This window comes from Phymastichus coffea, unplaced genomic scaffold, assembly GCF_024137745.1.
Source record: "Phymastichus coffea isolate CEN01 unplaced genomic scaffold, Cenicafe_Pcof_1.1 PCOF00037, whole genome shotgun sequence".
NCBI lineage: Eukaryota > Metazoa > Arthropoda > Insecta > Hymenoptera > Eulophidae > Phymastichus > Phymastichus coffea.
In genome coordinates this window covers 2,476,170-2,496,877 of record NW_026706848.1, presented here as the reverse complement: position 1 = coordinate 2,496,877, position 20,708 = coordinate 2,476,170, and the positions used below count along the sequence as shown (strand labels likewise).

Sequence of the window (20,708 nt, the reverse complement as noted above, 5' to 3'; positions counted from 1 at the left end):
TGAGCTAGTTATAAAGGTAAATTTATATAAGAAGAGTGATAAACATAATATCTATATGTATGTGTTTTTTTTATACTCTATCTTTGTTCTAGCATTATTCTTTAATCATGCTCGAGCAAGAACTCTATCAGTAACGCAGGCGTTCAACTGTACTCATTATTGCTTAGGCTTACTTTTGATTTGCTATATGGTAAAGTTGGTTATTATCACTTTTGTTTCTGCCTGAGGACTGGTTCTAGTAAAAAGTTACCTGCTTGTTGATAACTTTTACTGTTTCAACCATGACAAGGGTGATTTTTATTGCTATGATAGGATGAGCCAGCTATAAATGGTACATCGATAAAGGTAAAGTAATAAACAAAACAATTATACACATGTATTTATTAATTTTAGTTACGTCTCTATCTTTGTTTTAGTATCCTCCTTTATCTATGCTCATGCCAGCACTTTTTCAGTATATTAGGTGTTCATCTGAATTGATTATTGCTGAGGTTTACTTTAGATTTGAAAAGTTGGTTGTTGTCATTTGTGTTTCTGCCGGATGACTGGTCATTGTGGAAAGTTATGTGTTGTTTTATAACTTTCACTGTTTCAACCATTACTCGCATGATTTTTATTTGTGTAAAAGGATGAGCTAGTTATAAAGGGTATCTATAAAGGAAAAGTGATAAACAAAACAATTATTTGTATATATTTATTAATTTTAATTATGTCTTCATTTTTGTTCTAGCATCTTCTTTCATCTATGCTCAAGCAAGTATTCTTATCGATTATGTTGTCGATTAGTAAATAATTATCATGCTTAAGACAAAGAAACTCATTAATTTGATTGCTGCAATCAGCAGAAGTTAGTGGTATTGTTATTGCTACGATTAGTAATACTGTTAGCATTGTTTCTTAAGTTTTTTCATGGGTATTACCTCATTTTTGGGCAAATCCTGTCTTTTTGCATAGTTTTATTGATAATGAGGTTGCTTCGCTTGATTATCCTCGTATGGCAAAGAATTATATCATCGTATTGGGTTATTGAGAATTGTTAATTTTTACTTTTTATATAATTTGCTTTAAGTTAGGCGAATAGATATAAAAATTATTTTTATGAAATTTTTCATGTTATCCATGAATTAACGGTAGTTTCTTTTTTTCTGTTAAAGATAATTGTAATATCAAGTTTGAATTTTGCGTGGATAAAATGTTCATTTGGTAGTTAAATTTTGCTATTCATAAATTATGTTATTTATGTTAATTATATAAAACCAATTAATAACTTAAAACGTATTCCTGATAGCTATATACTTATTCTTCATAAAATCGAATAATACTTCAAGTTGAGGATTTAAAATGACATATCTTTAAAATAATGTTCTATTTCTATATAATTATTCGAATGTTATGTTGAATGTTGATTATTAATCTGATTTGAATGAAAATAACTTGATTTTTTCATATTTATTAATTGATTATTATTCATATTTCATGTGATAACAAGTGTGAGTAATAAGAAGAGATTCTGGTGAGAGTTGAGGTATTTTTGAAGCATATACGACAGCGAACTCTGCAAACGTCATTACATCATCTTTGTTCCTGGCGGTGGTAACTATCGGTAATTTACCTTTTTTATTGTATCATTATATGATATATTTTGTATAGTGATTCAAAAATCACCTTTTTTATGTTAAGGGGGAAGACCACTCTAGAATTTTCAAAAAATGTTTTTTTTTTCGCTTAAAAGGTGCCTAAGGGTTGTATATATAAGATACAATATCATTTATAAGATGGAAATTTTTTTAAATGCCTGTATTTCGATCCCGACCGAAGCCACCTGCTGCGCGCTTGGACCAGGTATAAGACTCGGCTCGACGCGCTACAATTTTTACCATTTTGTGACGAGAGCAGGCCGTGTGCGCGATTAGGTATTAGGATGAAATGCGAAATATTTATTTGTAAATATTATAAGTAGTTTACTGTTCTATTTTGTAGTTAATTGGTCAATAATTTAGACTATGTTATGCGCGCGTATGTTTAGTTAAATAATGATTAATAATAATAGGTTGTAAGTTTAATTTGATTCATGTCATTGTATAATTTATTTATGACCTATCCTCTCTTTTCTCCCTCAATTGCCTTGAGCGAAAGTGCCTCACTTACCCCGCAAAATAATTGGTGACAAAGGAAGAGTGATTCTTCTTACAATTCAGAATGCTTATGGTTACTTGGGTAGTAAAGTATATTACCTGTTTCATCTAAGAGGTCATAGATGGCACAGTAATACTACTGAAAGTAAATAATAATTGTAGTTTAGTCTTCAGGGTCAGGGTAACCGTTGAACGCTATTCGCACGACAGTGGGTTATTTCTTATCATTTCGTTAAATTTTGTGGTTTTTTGTCGGTATTTTGTGAGTGTACTAATACAAATTTGCATTATGAGTGACAGTAATGTGAATCGTTGCCGAAAAGGAACAAAAATTAGCAGCGGACATGAAAAAAGACGAAAAGCATCAAGTAAGCGACCGTTGAACCGATTTGAAATAGAGACGCCGGACGAGGCGAATGTTAGTACATCTGCAAAAAAGTTGAAAGACTCCGGTGATGACTACGATATTGAAGTCGATAATACTATTATTATAATACTATTATAAACTTTATTACAGTTTTCACTGCTATTTCGAATGCCGTTGTGTGTAAACGATGTAAATTAAATGTAACATTTACAGAAAATGGAAAACGTGGCTTAGGCTTTAAAATCGTCATTTCTTGTGCAAACTGTGATAAAAAAGAAGTGCCTAATTGCCCATTTGTTCAAAAAAGCTACGAAATTAATCGTAGAATTATTATGGCAATGCGGATACTTGGTATCGGTTTGAATGGAACAATAAAGTTTTGCGCGTTTATGGATTTTCCACGGCCGATTTTTCAGTCATTTTACGACCAGGTGGTAAAAACAATTTCTATAGCAACACAAGCCGTTTGTAGAAAAAGTATGAATAATGCAGCTAACATTGAAAAAAAAAGATCAATTGAAAAAGGACCAGAACATGGAATAAGTGTATCTGGTGACGGAACGTGGCGCAAACGCGGATTTTCGTCGTTTTCGGTTTAGTAACTCTAATTGGGTGGTTCAGCAGAAAAGTAATCGATGTCGTAGTAAAATCCAAGTATTGTAGACAGTGTGAATACTAGAAGAAACAATTAAACACCGAAGAATTTGAAGAATGGTATGAAAATCACGCAGATAAGTGCGATGTCAATCATGAGGGATCTGCCAGAAAAATGGAGGTGGACGCAGTGATTGAGATGTTTCGTCGTTCAGAAGAATTATATCAAGTTAAATATGCCAATTACATCGGAGATGGCGATTCCAAAACTTTTAAAGGTATTTTAGATTCTGATCCTTATGAAAATTTTGCTGTTACAAAAAAAGAATGCATAGATCATGTGCAGAAGCGTATGGGAACCCGTTTACGTAATTTAAAAAAAGCAAGAAAGGGATTAGGAGGAAAAGGAAAACTAACCGGAAAATTAATCGACGAATTATCGATTTATTACGGCTTGGCGATACGTCGAAACCACGACTCAATCGAAAACATGCGGAACAACATTTGGACTACTCTGTATCATAAGATGTCTACAGATGAAAACCCGCAGCATGAACACTGTCCGTCCGGTGAAGATTCATGGTGCTCGTGGCAACGAATGAATGCCACCAATACATTGGAAGAATATCACCATAAAACACCACTTTCCGAAGATGTATTCAAAGCCATAAAACCAATATATGAGGAATTAAGCAGTGATGATCTTCTTACTCGATGCATTGGTGGCTACACACAAAATAGCAATGAGTCTTCCAACGCATCAGTGTGGGCGATGGCTCCTAAATCAACGTCTAGTGGCAAGACAATTCTGGATATCGTCACACATATTGCTATTTGTGTATACAACGACGGACTGACCCCGATTATGGAAATTATGCAGACATTGGGAATCAAAATTGGACAAAATTGCTACAATTTCTGCAGCGAAGCCGACGAACACCGCGTATCACTGGCTGAAAGGAAACTGACTGACGCAGCAAAATTAGCTAGGCAGGCTGCAAAAGCGACCAGAAAGGAAGAAGACCAAGAGAATACCAATTTCGGGGCAGGCATCGCAGATTAAAGGTATATAACAAATTTCTATAACTTTTTACTTAGATAAACTTTAAACACGTTTTTCTCAAAACTACTTTTTTCGACATGGCCGGAAACATAACTCACTCAATTCTTTTCCGATTAACTTGAAATCTTGACAGTATCTTTTAAACAAGATTATCTAGAGAAAGACGTAGGGTTTTTTTTTATCTTGCATATTTCCTTCGTTATAAAGTATTTAATACATATTTTTTAAGCGAAAAAAACGACTTATTTTCCAAATGCCTACCATTCTTACAAAAAGTGATTATATAAAAAATCCCTACGTCTTTCTCGAGCTTTTGGTATGTAAAATAGAAAAAATTTTTAATTTTTGTTCCAGAGTGAAAATTGGAGGAGAAACTTTTCCGGCCGCAAAGAATTACATTTTATGTGGGCGTTCAGTCGACCATCTGCACAACCGCCATTTTTTTTCTGATCGATAGAAAAAAATTTATATAAATACTTTAATGTATAAACAATAAAGGCCCCTAAGCATAATTTTCATTTCCTTCGTTGTCTTTCGTGAAAAAAATCTTGAAATGACGCTATTTTTCGACGCCCTAGAGTGGTCTTCCCCCTTAAACAATTGTTTCAAAAAGTCGTTAAAACAATTATTTTATTTGTTGGTATTCCTAAGAAAATATTTTCTTACCTAACTTCCATAATATTGATTCAAATGTAAAAGGTTCATTGAAATCTATCAACTAGATAAATTATATTGAACAATTTTGCTATTTTATAAACCATATCGAGTGATATTGCTAAATTATAATTTATTCGAGATAGGCGTCACCAATCGGCGGTGAGATGGCAGGAAAGGGTTGCAGAAAGACAGTTTTAAGAAGTATATGACAAGGATTTCACATTGCATTTTCATCGCGTAGTCGTTTTTGTTTTTTGCTGTTTGCTGTAGATGGGTATATTGATAGCAACTGTGACAGTATGCATTTACTTCTTTCATTATTGTAAAAACATATTATGTATGTAACTTTCTCTTATAATTTTGTATATTTGTATATAGGTATGTTTTGAAATTGCGATGGACTGTGTCGCACCAGGCATAGCATATCCAACACTCTAGCACATCCAACAACCAATAAGCATTTCCATTACCGAGATGCTGTTTTTCATCACTAATCGTTTTAGATCACTATTGTTGTAATGTCTGCGACACTTTGTATTTTTTCAAATGACCTGATATGAACAAACGTTGTAAAACGATTGTACAGCAAGTATTTGTTTCAAATAATATTTTAAAACTCAAACTTACATCAACGTTATTATTGAATTAATTTCATATCTTATGATATTTAGAAATTATTCAAATATGCGATGCTTCATTTGAAAGCTACTTGTAAAAGATTTTAAACAAGTCGTCATATAACGAAAAATTAATTCTCAAAAATATAGCAATTTTACAGAAAAATCCTTATTAAAAACTTTTTCCTAAAAATGGTTATAAAATTTTTTTCAAGTCGGTTGATAGCCTTGAAAAATATTTTCTTATCTACCTTCCATCATTAGAAAGTATTTAAATATTTAAAAAAAGATTCAATAAAATCTATCGACTGAAATAGCGGTTAACAAAACACACACATACGAAATGTTATCATCGATCGAATTTCATAAGTTTAAAATTATCGTATTTCTTAAATTTTAAAAACCAGACCATCAACCATTTAAAAAAAAAAATATGCTTTAAGATAAATTTCTCCACCTATCCCGATGAAAAGTTACACATATGTAAAAAAAATATGTTTTTTATAAAATTTTTGAAAATAGGTTTCTTCTAAGTACTATATCTTTTGATATACATCGATTATACAATCATGCGATGATTCATTTAAAAGCTACTTATAAAAGCTTTAAAACAAGCTGTCATATGACGAAAAATACGTTCTCAATCAAAAGTTATAGCAACTTTACAGAAAAATGACTTTTTAAAAATTGACAACTTTTTCCTAAAAATGGGTATAAAATATTTTTTAAGTCGGTTATTGGCCTTAAAAAATATTTTCCTACCTACCTTCCATCATAACAAAACATATGAAAAAAGTCTCATCAAAATCTATCGACTGGAATAGTCATGGCGATTAACAGAACACACACACAAACACTCATACATCCCCACGGACAGACGTCATCAAAATATGACTGACGATGATTCTGAGCTTCTGACAATAATTCTATGGTAAAATATCAATTTACACAGTATCAGGACATGTAGATCTATCAAAAAAACAAGAATGGAACCGCGAACGATAAAATTAAAAAAATTACAGCGAAAAAGGAAAAATTATTGAAAAAACCGAAAACAAAGCTTACTTTCCAAGGAAGCAAAAGTTTTGCGTATGTAATTTTGTTTTATTTTTCAACATAATCTCCTTGAAAGTCAATACATTTTATTAAACGGCCTTCCAGTTTTTGTAAGCCATCAGAAAAATATGATTCCTGAAAACCCTCAAAATAGGCATTTGTTTCGGCGATGACTTCTTCATTCGACGTGAATCGTTGTCCGGCAAGCCATTTTTTGAGGTTAGAAAATAAGAAAAAGTCACTGGGAGCCAAATCAGGCAAATATGGTGGATGGTCAATTGATTCGAACTTTAAATCGTTAATTTTGCCATCGAAACTGCACAAGTGTGAACTCGAGCATTGTCTTAAAGAAAGAGGCATTTTTTTTTGTTCAAGTGAGGACGTTTTTCTTTCAGCTAACCTAATAATGACGCATAATATTGTCCAGTGATCGTCTGGCCCTTTTCCAAGTCGTCTATGTAGATGATTCCATACGCATCCCAGAAAACCGTGGCCATAATCTTGCCAGCTGACTCTACTGTCTTTGCTTTCTTTGGGGCTGGTTCTCCTGCGGTAATCCATTGTTTGGACTGTTCTTTGGTTTCAGGAGTGTAGTGGTGTACCCATGTTTCGTCTACAGTTACGAGTCGACGTGTGACGGTGTAGGCCCGTCATGGCCTGCACCGTGTGCTTGCCTCCCTCTCCTTCCTAAGCAAAGGCGCACGGCCGGCATCAAGCGCACGTTGTTATCACGTGCCTGATGCCTGCCCTTTTATTTTTCAGCAACGTACGAGAGTGCAAGGAGAAGCCGTGGACGCGACGACGCGCTCGAGTATTCAGAGTGCGAGAGAGAGAGAGAGAAAGAGAGAGAAAAACTATAGTTTAAGTTGGGCTTGGCGCGCGGCACTTGTCGCGATCGGCATTGCCGCGTGCAGCCGATTAGGAGGCGAGTGGTGGGAGAAAGCGTGAGAAGCCGGCTCTCACGCACTCGCGACAGTGAGTGACGCGACGCGCGCGACAGCAATCAGTCGTACGAGAGTTAGCTGGTGACCATCGCTGCCTGCCCTTTGTCCGGAAAAAGTCAGCATTACTCAGCAGATCGGCCGGACGGGACTTCCTCTGCCAGCGACGCAGCAGTTGCCCTGCAAGAAGCCGTCATCGAGGCAGAACCCGACAGCCTTTTCTGCCAGGTCGCCGGCCACGCAGCAGCGAGGGGTTTTCCAGCCTAGCCGCCGGTGGGACACCTTCAAGGCTGACAGCAACAGCGACGTCCACCAGAATTTGGTCAGGTCACCGATTCCTCTCTCTCTCTATATCTCTTCCTTTCTTCGGCGATTCTCACGGTTCGCGTTGCTACGCCAGGCTTTTCCGAGCCGGCGTAGTTTTCGGCATTGTGTAATTTAAGTAATTGTTTGAGCCGGTTAACGAGGTGACATGGCGCTAACGTGCCGGTCATCTCGTTTAGAATAAGTTCGCGTGTTAATAGTAATAAGTGATTTGTGTTCTCGTCGGCACTCGTGGTAGTGCGTTTATAATAAACGTGTGTTAGCGAGTTGTGTGTGTGAAATCATTTGCCCGTTGTTCTCCTTCCTGCTTTGCTTGGAGCGATACACCGCCTCCCTTGCCTTCCCCCTTTATAAATAATTGGTAATAGTAGTGAATATATCGGCGTTGCACGCAGACACTATTACATGGCATCCCTTGTGGGGAAGGGCAAAAGCAGAATTGAGAACAGTGTTTGTATGTGTGTGCGCGAATAGTTAGTAAGTAGCATTAGTAATTACATTTTCTTTTTTTTTACGGTTAATTCGGTAGTATGGTTTGTGAAAGTGATTTTGTCGCGTTTTGTTAGCAAGGGCAAAGCGTGTTAAAAACAACGCGCCTTTGTTTGAGAGAAAACGTAGAAATTTGAAGCATCAGTGTATCAGGTCGCGACGCACAAAGGTGGCTCGCGCCAACACGTGTTCGCTTCTGAGAATTTGAGCGTCTGAGTGTGTTTACGTTCGAACGCTGCATTCCTTTCTCGTTCTAGGCAAGGCGATAAATTGCCGGCCTAGCACACTGAAGGAACATAGTTTTTTTGTATTCGTTTATTATTTATTTCTTTTTTTTTGGTTGGTTACATAGTGTAGTTCTTCCGTTTATATTTTTCTTTTAATGTGTTAGCTGTCTGTTGGCAACTCGCGCGCGTCGTTGAATTTGAAAATAGTTTTTTTTTAAGTATTTTTTTTTTTTTTTTTTCATTTGAATTTTTTTTAAGTTAACGATTCGATCGCACCATGCCGCTTGCATGTAAGGATCGCGTAACCATGCGTAGAATTCTCCGCGATGCCCGCGTCAAGGAAGTCAAGCGCCGTATCGACTCGACGGAGCCGGTTGCCCTACTTGAGTTAATGCGTTACCGTGGTTTAGCGTTGCACGGCGACATGGACGAACTTAGGGAAAGGTACTTGCGCTTCACGATCGCGTCGGAGATGCCAGAGCTTGGGTTGCCTTTACAGCCGGGCGATTTTGCGTCGGGTCGCGTGCCTGATGTAACGCGCGACGAGTCAATGCATAGGGTAATTAATAGCGATGAGAGTGAGAATAAGACGGTCGAATCGGCTAAGGTTGCGCCGCCAAAGGCGGCAGAATGGCGATCACCAGGACAGGCGACGCGATCACCCGACCGCGTTGCCGTTCTGCCTGAGCCAATTCGGCCGCCGGGCGAAAGGGTTATCACTCCCATCCCAGAGGAGGAAATTTTACCCGCCACCGCTACCGCTAGTGCGATAACACCAGAGGTAGGCCTACGCGCTGCGACCGCGCCCGAGTTAGAAAGACGCAGCAACGGTACTTTTAGTCAGGTTTGGGACGCGATAACAGCAGTCCCACGATGGATTTACCGGCGGGAGGTGCAGCAAGGTATCACTGACGGTACTAAGGCATTATATAGGGTAGAGAGAGAAGCTGTGCAAGGAGGAGTGGATCAGGCCTTGCAACAGGCTCAACGGCCGTTGCAGGCCGATCCGTCGGCCGGCCGCGCGGCGCTGAACGTGCCAGCGGCCGCCGGCCCCGTCTATCAGATTCACCCAGGCGTTCCTCCGCGTGGAGAAAGGCCGATGAATCAGATATTATTCCCAAACAGCTCTCTCGAAACTATCTATAGATCGCCCCCGCAACCTGACACAGAGACCTGGGTTCGTGAATGGGAAAGGGCTGTACGCGCACCCTGTAGTGAATACACGCGCGCATCAGGTTTAGACAAAGTAGGCTCGGGCTCGGAGTCTAGAGCTTCCACGAGAGTGTCAAAGAGCAGGCCGGTCAAGGCGAAAACAAAAATTTTGCCGGACCATGGCAGCACGGTTGACCTCTCGAGCTCCTCCGAGTCAGAGATCGGGGACCGCAAGGAAAGCGTATCGCAGCTTAGCGATAGGCCGATTAAAACTAAAACTAGAGAAAAAAGCCCGAAACGCGTTAAGTATATAAATGGCGTGCCGGCCGATGGCGTTAGTGCGTTGACAGCATGGTCGCTTCGTTTCTCGGGCGATGATGACATGAACGCGATGAGTTATTTATCAGGGTTAGAAGACTGCCAGCGTCATTACGGTATTTCGGACGAAGAAATGCTAAATGCTATCGGCACTACCTTCCGGGGCAAGGCGCGTTCATGGTACGAACTTAACCGTAAACAGTGGGCAAATTTCTTAGAATTCAGAAAGAGTTTTTCGGCTAACTTTTGTCGCCGGCTTACTCGCGAACAGCTGTACCGAGAGCTGAGACAGAGGTCGCAAGGAGAGCGCGAACGTATTTCGGATTATGTAGCTGCTTTCCAATCAATTTTAAGATGCTTCGATCCTCCGGTATCCGATAAAAGACAGGTATCTATAATCGTGGAAGGGCTACACCCCCAGTACAAGCGCTTTCTAGAGACAAAAAGCTTTAAAAATCTAAGTCAATTTAAAGAGGCAGGATTAGCTCTAGAAGACCGTATGGCGGGCTGGAAAAGGTGGCAGCGTCCACCGAGCGCGGACGTTACGCTCGTGCCGGAGTCCGCTTATTCCGAGCCTAAGAAGCCGGCTGGAAAGAAAGCGATCGGGGCAGTAGAACAGGTCGCGGGCGAATTAGAAGAAGTTTTAACGCTAGAACCGGCTAAAGATACGCGCGCTAGCAGGAAAAGGGCAAAGGCCAAGGGCAAAGGCCCGAAAAACGAAGTTGCCGCGGCTAATGCCCAAAGCACGAAGCCGCAGGCGACGAACCGTTCTTCGCCGCAGGCCGCGCAACCGAACGTTGCAGCGCAACCAAATGTTGCAGCTCAACCGAACGTTGCAGCGCAGCCGCTGGCCGCCCAGGTGCCGATGTTCTCCGCGCCGAGCTTGATACCGCAGCGACGTGGGCAAGCGAACGGTGCCCTAGTAGGCAACGCGAGAGGACAACGTCCCTTTGCTGGCGCGTGTTTCGCGTGTGGTCTGGTCGGCCATCAGAGGTCTCAGTGTCCGGCCGCGCAAAATGCGCAGCCGATTGTCTGCTACAAGTGCAGACAACCAGGGCATTATGCAAATAATTGCCCACTGAGACCGACGGAGGCCAAACCAGTATGTCAGGTGTGTGATACCGTCGGGTTTGTTTTCCGAAACTGCCCAGTCTGCAATCAAGTAAGACAGGGAAACTCGGACGCGGGAGCCGTCGACCGCTCAGCGACTTCTGCTTAAAGCAAATTGAACGGGCGGTATGGGTAGAGGAGTAGTTAAAAAAGGAAGGTAGTTGGGTTGGCGCGTCGAAAATAAGGAATTTCGATCGCGTTGAAAGTAGCGTATTGAGTGAGAAGTCGGATACAAACGAAAGTAGGCAAGTCGTTCGTAGGCCGGGTAGTGGAGTCGTTTTTGATAAAGCTGACAAGAAGCTGGGGAGACCAGACCTCGCGGTTAGTGGAGAGTTCATTTCCTCGGCGTTGGACGGGCCCCTAAAGCCAGAGAACCATGAATCGAGCATTTCGCATGGCGCAAATACCTCGGTTCAACGCGTTAGTGCTAGGGCCGGTCATGAACAACGGGACAAGGCGACAAGCGGAACTTTGTTTAAGTACGATGCGTGGGATGCGGTCGGAAAGAACAAAACTCAGCTGAACGTGGACTCTTCCACATCTGACGACACGGCCGGTTCAACAAATTCGCGCATAGATAATGCGCACATATTTGACGAACCCGCCAACTCCGTAGCTTTGGGCAAGCGTCCGGTTGTCTGTACAGACGCACCGTCCGTTTCGGTGAGGGGGGAGACTGAGGATAGCTCAGTACCTTTACTAAGAACGGAAGAGTCGGATCAAGCGTTAGTAGCCGTGACAGAAAATAGGTTTTTCTTGAAGGTGAAGATAGGCAATGAAGTCTATAACGCGCTGCTGGACTCAGGTGCTCAGGTGTCAGTTGTAGGACCGAGACTTGCACAAAGATACGAGGAACGTTTGAGGCCGCCAACTATATTCGTGCAAGGTATTTCAGGTGAAAAGGCGCGAACATTGGGTGACCTCAGACTCAGACTCAACTTTAAAACACGACCTGATATTAGGCGCGGATTTCTGTAAGAACTGGCAAATTAACATTGATTTCGGGAATCGTGCCTGGCGGTCAGGTGATCAGAGCGATTGGTGTCAATTTGCCGACGAAGGTAGTGAAGCAGTTGACGTGTTTGTGGAATGCGCATGTTTGAATCGGTACGAAGAGACTCAGCGCGAGACGATCATGGCGCTCGTCCGCCGGATCGTCCCCGAGTCTGGCGATTCACCGGCAGTCACCAACGTTATCAAACATATTATCGATGTCGGTGACGCGCGCCCGATTAAAACGCCGATGCGTCGAATGTCGCCGAAAATCTTGGCTTTCCTGCAGGAGGAAACGATGCGCCTGTGGAAGGCAAAGATAATCAGGCCGTCGAACAGTCAATGGTGTAGCGCGCCGGTAGTCGTACGTAAGCAAGACGGCGGTTATAGATTTTGTCTAGATTTTAGGCCGGTTAATAAAGTGACAAAGATTGACGCGTATCCAATGCCAAGCATGGACTCAATCTTAGATAGGTTGCACGGCGCGGTCCATCTTTCGAAAATTGACTTAAAGTCAGCATTCTGGCAGATTCCGCTCTCGGAACCGAGCAAGCAGTATACAGCTTTTGCAGTACCGGGATTAGGTCTCTGGGAGTTTGAAAGGATGCCGTTCGGTTTGGTAAACGCGCCGGCAACGTTCATGAGAGTCATGGACGCACTTTTCGGGCCTGAATACGAACCGCACGTTTTCTGGTACCTTTACGATTTACTAGTGGTTAGCGCGGACTTTGAAAGTCATGTCTTTTGGTTAGAAAAGGTATTAAAGAGGTTAGGTAGCGTAGGTCTAGAAATTAATCTCGAGAAGTCGGATTTCTTCTGTACAGAAGTGACGTATTTGGGCTATCGCTTAGACAGTGAGGGTTTGCGTCCGGACGACAATAAGGTGCAACCGATTGTAGATTATCCGGCTCCGAGCAATGTAGCTCAGTTGCGTCGCTTTCTCGAGATGGTAGGCTGGTACGCTAGGTTTATTGAGCACGAAAGTGATATTAAAGTTCCTCTAACAAAATTGATTCGTAAAGATCAACCGTGGGACTGGGGTGAAGCTCAGCAAGTCGCATTTGAAAGGTTGAAGCGCGCGTTGACTGAGGCGCCTGTCCTTGCGCGCCCGGACTTCGCGCGCCCTTTTTACTTGCACTGCGACGGTTCATCTTTTACGGTAGGCGCGTGTTTAGTTCAAATATTCGACGATGGCGAGCATCCGATATGCTACGCCAGCCGAATGCTTAACACTCATGAGCGTAACTACACGGTTAGTGAGATAGAGTTTTTAGCCGTTCTATTCGCGGTAAAGAAATTTAGACCGTACATAGAAGGGTCACACTTTATGGTAGTTACTGATCATAGCGCGCTTACGAAAATTTTGAATAAGAGAGAACTTACAGGTCGGTTAGAGAGGTGGGTACTTGAGTTTCAGCAGCACGACTGTGAGATAGTACATAGGAAAGGGGCATTACACCATGTGCCAGACGCGCTATCTAGAGAATTCGAAGGCGAATATGAGGTATGCGCGTTTGAGGACACGAGCGATAAGTGGTATCTGCAACGAATACAGGATGTGTTGTCTAGGCCGAAAAAGTATAGAACTTGGAGAGTAGAAGGTAGCACGCTCTATAAATTCATGCAGAATCACTTGCTCGATCCGATCACTAACAGAGAAGAGTGCTGGCGCATGGTAGTGCCGGTCGAGCATAGAGAACGCGTGTTGCGCGACGCTCATTGCGAGCCCTCCTCTGGACATTTAGGCCGGGAAAAGACTTACGATAGGTTAGCACGTGAGTACTACTGGCCGGGCGTTTGGTACGACGGTAGTACCTTCGTTTCCGAGTGTAAAAAGTGCCAGGAGTACAAAACTGTACAACAGGCGCCGCTCGGTCTGATGGGAAAGCGTGCAGTAGAACGCCCCTGGGCCGTAGTAGCCACGGACGTAGTCGAGCTACCGCGTAGCAAAAACAGGTTTCGGTATATGGTCGTGTTTCAAGATCTGTTCACCAAGTGGATAGAGCTGAAACCGCTTAGGTCGGCAGACGGGCCTGCTCTCGCCGCTGCCTTGGAAGAATTAATTCTATTTAGATGGGAAACGCCAGAGTATTTGATAAGCGACAATGCGAAAGCATACAAGAGCGTGATCTTCCAAGGTATGTTGCGAGAGCATGGCATCGAGCATGTGTTGTGCCCCGCATATCATCAGCAGAGCGATCCGGTTGAACGCGTCAATAAGACGCTGAAAACCATGATTGCTATGTTCGTTGATAAAGACCACCGAAGCTGGGACCGTTATTTGCACGAGTTTAGGCACGCTCTAAATACCGCGACGCAGTCGTCAACTAAGGTATCACCGGCGTTCTTAAACTTTGGTAGAGATCCTCGGCCGGTTAAAAGTCTTAGAAGAGAGTTGGAAAAGAAGTTGCCTATCACGAAGATTGATACGCAAGCGTGGACGGATCGGTTAACGCGATTGAATGCGCTTCGAGACCTAGTGGCGAAACATATTGAAGAAGCTCAAGAAAGGCAGAAGCGTCAATATGATAAAGGTAGAAAGCAAGTACTTTTCCAAGTAGGCGATCTAGTCTGGCGGAAAGTCCATACGCTTTCTAACGCTGCCGCGGGTAAGAACGCGAAATTAGATCCGAAGTACGACGGTCCGTTTAAGATTATTAGCGTAGTTTCACCCGAGATTTATAAGTTGCAAACAGATAGCAAACACCGTAGCACGAGAGTACATGTATCGGAACTGAAGCGATACATACCACCTCGTAGCGTTAAAGGTTGTGAGTAGACTGTATATCTGTTTATTTTAATTGTTTAACGTATGTGCTGTTTTATTTTGTTTGTAGGTTTTATATTATTAGTACTATGGAAGGTACGCCGATGGAGTCAGGAGCAGCCGCACCCGTTGAGCCTGATCGCTCTGCGCAATCCGTTGCCGCGATCGAGTTGAGCGCCGCGCTTCGTGCTGAGCAGTCGATGGCGCTGGAGCAGTTGGAATCGAGCCAGGCTGAGAGACCTACCGCTCTTCCTTTGCAGGAAGAGCTGGCGGCCTCTCAAGCCGAAGCTCGGCCACTGCCTCCAAGTGCCTCGACCGTCCAGCTTGGCAGTGCCGGTTCGGGCCGCGACGTGCCGATTCCTTCCCCGTTGCCGGCGGGACCGGTCCCGGCCGAAAAGCGCTCAGCAGCAGACGAGCGACGTTGAGTCTCGGTCGCCCAACGGGTCGAGCTCGCTCCCGACGGAAGTTGCCCCGATGGAAACATCGGAGGCGACCCCGCCGGTAGCAGCAGTCGCGAGCGGTCAACGGCTCAGTGGTGCTGGCTCCCTTACCCCAGTGGCGGAGGAATTAAGAGCCCTCCGCCTTAAGTATTTGGAGAGGAGAGATTAGTTTCCGAAAGAAAGGTATGGTATTCTTTATGAGGCGGATACGTGCGTGTGGCGTCCTGGTGCGCCGTTGATTCGATCGAGTTTTGCGTTAATTAAAAGTTCTTTTTTTTTGGATTCATTTTCTTTTAGAATAATCGTTTTGCTCTTGTGTTTGATGTTGTAAGACTTAGCGCGTATAGATCGGTCATTGATTCGAATCTTCGTTTAAATAATGAAACTTAGATTAAGCTAGTTTAAGTGTTATAAGTTTATGTATAAGCTATTTTTAGTTTGTAGCGTTTGACCGAGCCGTGAGCCATTTGCCGGAAAGAGAGAGAGAGCTTAAACAGAGGTAAGGCCTTGTCTCCAAGGGAGAGCTTCGGCCTTCGGAGGGGCTGTGACGGTGTAGGCCCGTCATGGCCTGCACCGTGTGCTTGCCTCCCTCTCCTTCCTAAGCAAAGGCGCACGGCCGGCATAAAGCGCACGTTGTTATCACGTGCCTGATGCCTGCCCTTTTATTTTTCAGCAACGTACGAGAGTGGAAGGAGAAGCCGTGGACGCGACGACTCGCTCGAGTATTGAGAGTGCGAGAGAGAGAGAGAGAGAGAAAAACTATAGTTTAAGTTGGGCTTGGCGCGCGGCACTTGTCGCGACCGGCATTGCCGCGTGCCGCCGATTAAGAGGCGAGTGGTGGGAGAAAGCGTGAGAAGCCGGCTCTCACGCACTCGCGACAGTGAGTGACGCGACGCGCGCGACAGCAATCAGTCGTACGAGTGTTAGCTGGTGACCATCGCTGCCTGCCCTTTGTCCGGAAAAAGACAGCATTCCTCAGCAGATCGGCCGGACGGGACTTCCTCTGCCAGCGACGCAGCAGTTGCCCTGAAAGAAGCCGTCATCGAGGCAGAACCCGACAGCCTTTTCTGCCAGGTCGCCGGCCACGCAGCAGCGAGGGGTTTTCCAGCCTAGCCGCCGGTGAGACACCTTCAAGGCTGCCAGCAACAGCGACGTCCACCAGAATTTGGTCAGGTCACCGATTCCTCTCTCTCTATATCTCTTCCTTTCTTCGGCGATTCTCACGGTTCGCGTTGCTACGCCAGGCTTTTCCGAGCCGGCGTAGTTTTCGGCATTGTGTAATTTAAGTAATTGTTTGAGCCGGTTAACGAGGTGACATGGCGCTAACGTGCCGGTCATCTCGTTTAGAATAAGTTCGCGTGTTAATAGTAATAAGTGATTTGTGTTCTCGTCGGCACTCGTGGTAGTGCGTTTATAATAAACGTGTGTTAGCGAGTTGTGTGTGTGAAATCATTTGCCCGTTGTTCTCCTTCCTGCTTTGCTTGGAGCGATACACCGCCTCCCTTGCCTTCCCCCTTTATAAATAATTGGTAATAGTAGTGAATATATCGGCGTTGCACGCCGACACTATTACAGACGCCAAAAGTCTTCCGGCTTACGACGTGTGCCAAAAGAACCTCAGAGGTGACCACGCGGGTGCGTTTGTTTTCCACAGTGAGCAAACGCGATACCCATCTTGCTGATATTTTTTCATCCCCAATTTTTCATGCAAAATTGAAATGATTGTACCTTTTTATACCCCTGTGGCCCCAACTAATTCTCGCAATTTAAATATTCTATCACTCAACACCATATCGTGGATTTTGTTGACCATTTCGGGCGTACTCACTTCTACGGGGCGTCCTGAACGAGGTTCATCTTTTGTTGTTGTACGGCCGCGTTTAAATTCATTTACCCAGTTATAAACAGTCTTAAACACAGGGGTAGACTTGTCATGAATGGCGTTCAACCCAACTCTGATTTCTTTTGGTGTAAAGCCTTTCAAATGAAAATGTTTTATCACCGCTTGAAACTCGTTTTGGTTCATCATGTCTCTCTTTGAGGATCATAATCAATGCTGTTCGCATTAAAAAAATTTGGGCGGGACATATTTTTATAGTTTGAGATTTGTTCTTATAAATGACGTACTCCAAATCTTTCTGAAAATTTATTAACTATGAGAAAATTTAGTTCAAACAAACAAATACGTGACTAAAAAATCTTTCTACAAATTTTCATGAATTTTTTCTTAAAAAATATGAGTTTTCCAAAAAATTACAAGTTTTTATAAATTCCAAAATTACTTGAATGACTTCGAAAAAATTTACATATATTCTTTGGATAATTCCAAGAACTTTTTATTCTTTGCAAAAATTTATTGTTTCCGAGGAAGAAATCTGAATTATCAAAGTAATATTGTATTGTGTAATGGTCAGCAGTATTCGTGCATCAATGGATTTATAGGTTAAGAAAATGTCTAAATGAAAAATTTTCAGAATTTCGAGAAGAGATAACTTTGAATCATATTAAAATGAAGATTGGGATTCTAATGATAAGCGTATAGTAATACCTGATCCAAATTACTCTGGCTCTGATGAAGATTTTTCATCACATGATGAAAATGTTGAGTCTTGAATTTCTTTCCTAAATGTATCTTATCGTTCTACTTTTCATTATTACACAGAAACTCAAAAAAAATTGGAATCAGATCGTATTTTTTCTTGGAATACCGGAGACTTACTTTTTACTTGGCATACTGATGATATACAGGAAAAAATATTATCAATGACTCACGTAGAATTATTCAAACTTTTTTCCAAAGAAATAAAAAACTATATCGTTAAGGCTAGTCGAAAAAATGTCTTTAAACTATCAGTATGAGAACTTAACACTATCATAGGCACACTATTACTATCATCATAAAATAATCGAAATGATCAAAGGGAGTATTTAGAAACTGATTCTCTTGTAAAATGTTCACTTGTTTCTTCAGCGATGTCGCGGAGTTGGTTTAGTAAAATCAAATAAAAAATTAAACATGCAAAATCTATTGGTGGAAATAATAATGATAGGGCATGAAAAGTTAGTAACATTTTACTTTTATTGAGGCAAAATATCCCATTGATGAAATTATGCTTAGATTTTTTGGTTGCACTTATCTAAATCAATATTTACCTTTGCAACCTGATCGACATAGAAACAAACTCTGGGCCTTACGTTCTGCAAGTGGTTATATATTTAATTTAGATGCTTATTGTGGTAAAAATGATACAAACATTGAAATAAATGTATTCGCATGTTCACTTGGCTTCAGAGTTCTTATAAATGATAAATCCACTTCTAGACAGTCTTTCAAAAAAAAAAAAAACTTATCAAATTATAATTTTTATTTCGATAACTATTTTACAAGTCCAGATTGATTCATTCACTTGAATAAATGTGGTTTGTGATCAACGGGAACTGTCCATAAAAATACAGTAACGGAAAAACATAATTTTGAAAAAAGCGTAGAATGAATTTCATTGATAAATTTGACTCAAAAGAGGTATCTATCCTTTTCACAGCAACTGACATTACTCCATTGTTGAACCCAATAAAAAGATATTCATTAACTATTGACAAAAGGACAAAACATGGGTTTCCTTTTGTTTTTCTCTATGAAACAAATTTAGAGAAGGAGTTGATTAGCACAATTTTCGATGTAAGAAAGCTTCTCCAAATATTGTTCAGAGAAATGGATATATAAAATTTTCTCACGAATTATCGAATCATCAATCACAAACTCTGTAACATTGTGGAACTCATTTAAAAATGAAGTTGAAATGAAAACGAAAAGAACAAGAGTCAGCAGAAAATATTTAAGCGCCGGTGAAATCAGGTGATTTTCAATTTCATAATTACGAATCAAAACTGAAAGCACTATATAATAGTGAAGGGGATCGGTTCTTTGCAAACTACTAGATACTGCATCGATTGCAACAAACATTACTGTAAACAATGTTATTCTCAATTACACTTTGAATATATTTTAATATATTAGAACATATGAGGAATAATCACGTTTTTTCTGTTAAACTAAATGTTCTCATAGTTAAAAAATTGTTAGAAAACATTGGATTTTACTATCGAAAAGAACACATCTTAAACTAAAAAAATATGTCCCGCCCTTAATCTTCATCAAAATAACAATTTTTTTAATGCGAATAGCATTGATTAAGGATTCTCAAAGAGTGAAATGCTACGACATGCTGGGCCGCAACGGGTTAAAGAGGTTCAGGAGTTACATAAAAATGCACTGATTGTGATAAAACTTAAAATTGTAATAGATTAAAACATCAGAAATATACCAGAACTTTTTCAATATTTATTACTATCGAAAATGGAAAGAAAATAGATTAAGAAGTTCGCTTTTTCGGAGATGTGATATTGAATCACTTAGACAGTAAACACAACAAAATTCATAGGACATTAAAAAAACTTATTACATGTAAAATAAACATTCCAAAACCTAATTCCACGGTTTTAACTAACGTCATCACTGAAAAACAATTAATCAAAATGTGAATAACAACTCAAGTTTATAGGTTATACGAGGAGTTGCGCGGTGAGAGGGGCGTTGCTCCACACCACGCCCGTAGCTAACTGTCGTGAACCTGCTTAAGAGATAGCTGGGTATAATATTCATAAAAAATTGAAGTTAACTAAAATAATCAAATCTGTAAAAACATTGTAAACTATGTATTCCTATACATTAAGTTTAAATTGCCTCTCTCTCCTTTTAAAATTGAAAATTAACAACTTTCTTATGCGAGAACATGTTACTAAGACTTTAGTCTTACCAAAGAGCCATTGAAGTCATTATCTTCTGCATTGGAATTGGATAACCCTCTCAGCTTTTGTACTTTTTTTTGTACTTCTTTCTTGATAACCTTTGTTAGTGCATTCTCAGGCTTTAGATTGCCAATGCAATCGGCAGGCAAGTTTAATGTAGAATGTAACATAAGTAGTCCAAGACAAAATAATGATATTGTTAATAACATAAAAAAGAGAAAATAAATCATATACTTAGGAAAAAGAGAAAATTTACTTCTAATATTCAGCTTAGTATACTTTGATAAGCATCTATGAAAAGTCAATTTCTTTAACCTAATTCGATTTGATTTTACAAACTAAAAATAAACAAGGCAAAAGATGTTTTCTTCATTACTCATTATTCATATTGCATTTTCCTATGCATGGCACAATAAATTTACAGCTACATAAATCAATGAGATAGATATGCTTATTTATTTCTATTATTCAAATTGAATTTGATTATTTTTTCAACTCATTGCAAGTCTGTACATTTACTCAGCTATTGCAGTTTGTTGATTTTCCCTCTCTCTCTTTTGCATTATTAATTTTTTAATTTATATACTATGTACAATATATCAACAAATTCAATATGCGCTCTCTCTTTCTCTCTTTCCCTCTCAATCTC

At 40.9% G+C, this 20,708-nt stretch overlaps 1 protein-coding gene across 1 annotated transcript in view; it reads right to left on the bottom strand.

Moving 5' to 3' along the window:
• Positions 1-20,708, bottom strand: part of LOC131663665 (moesin/ezrin/radixin homolog 1) — a 458,293-nt gene that overhangs the window by 436,533 nt on the left and 1,052 nt on the right. The window lies entirely within an intron of this gene.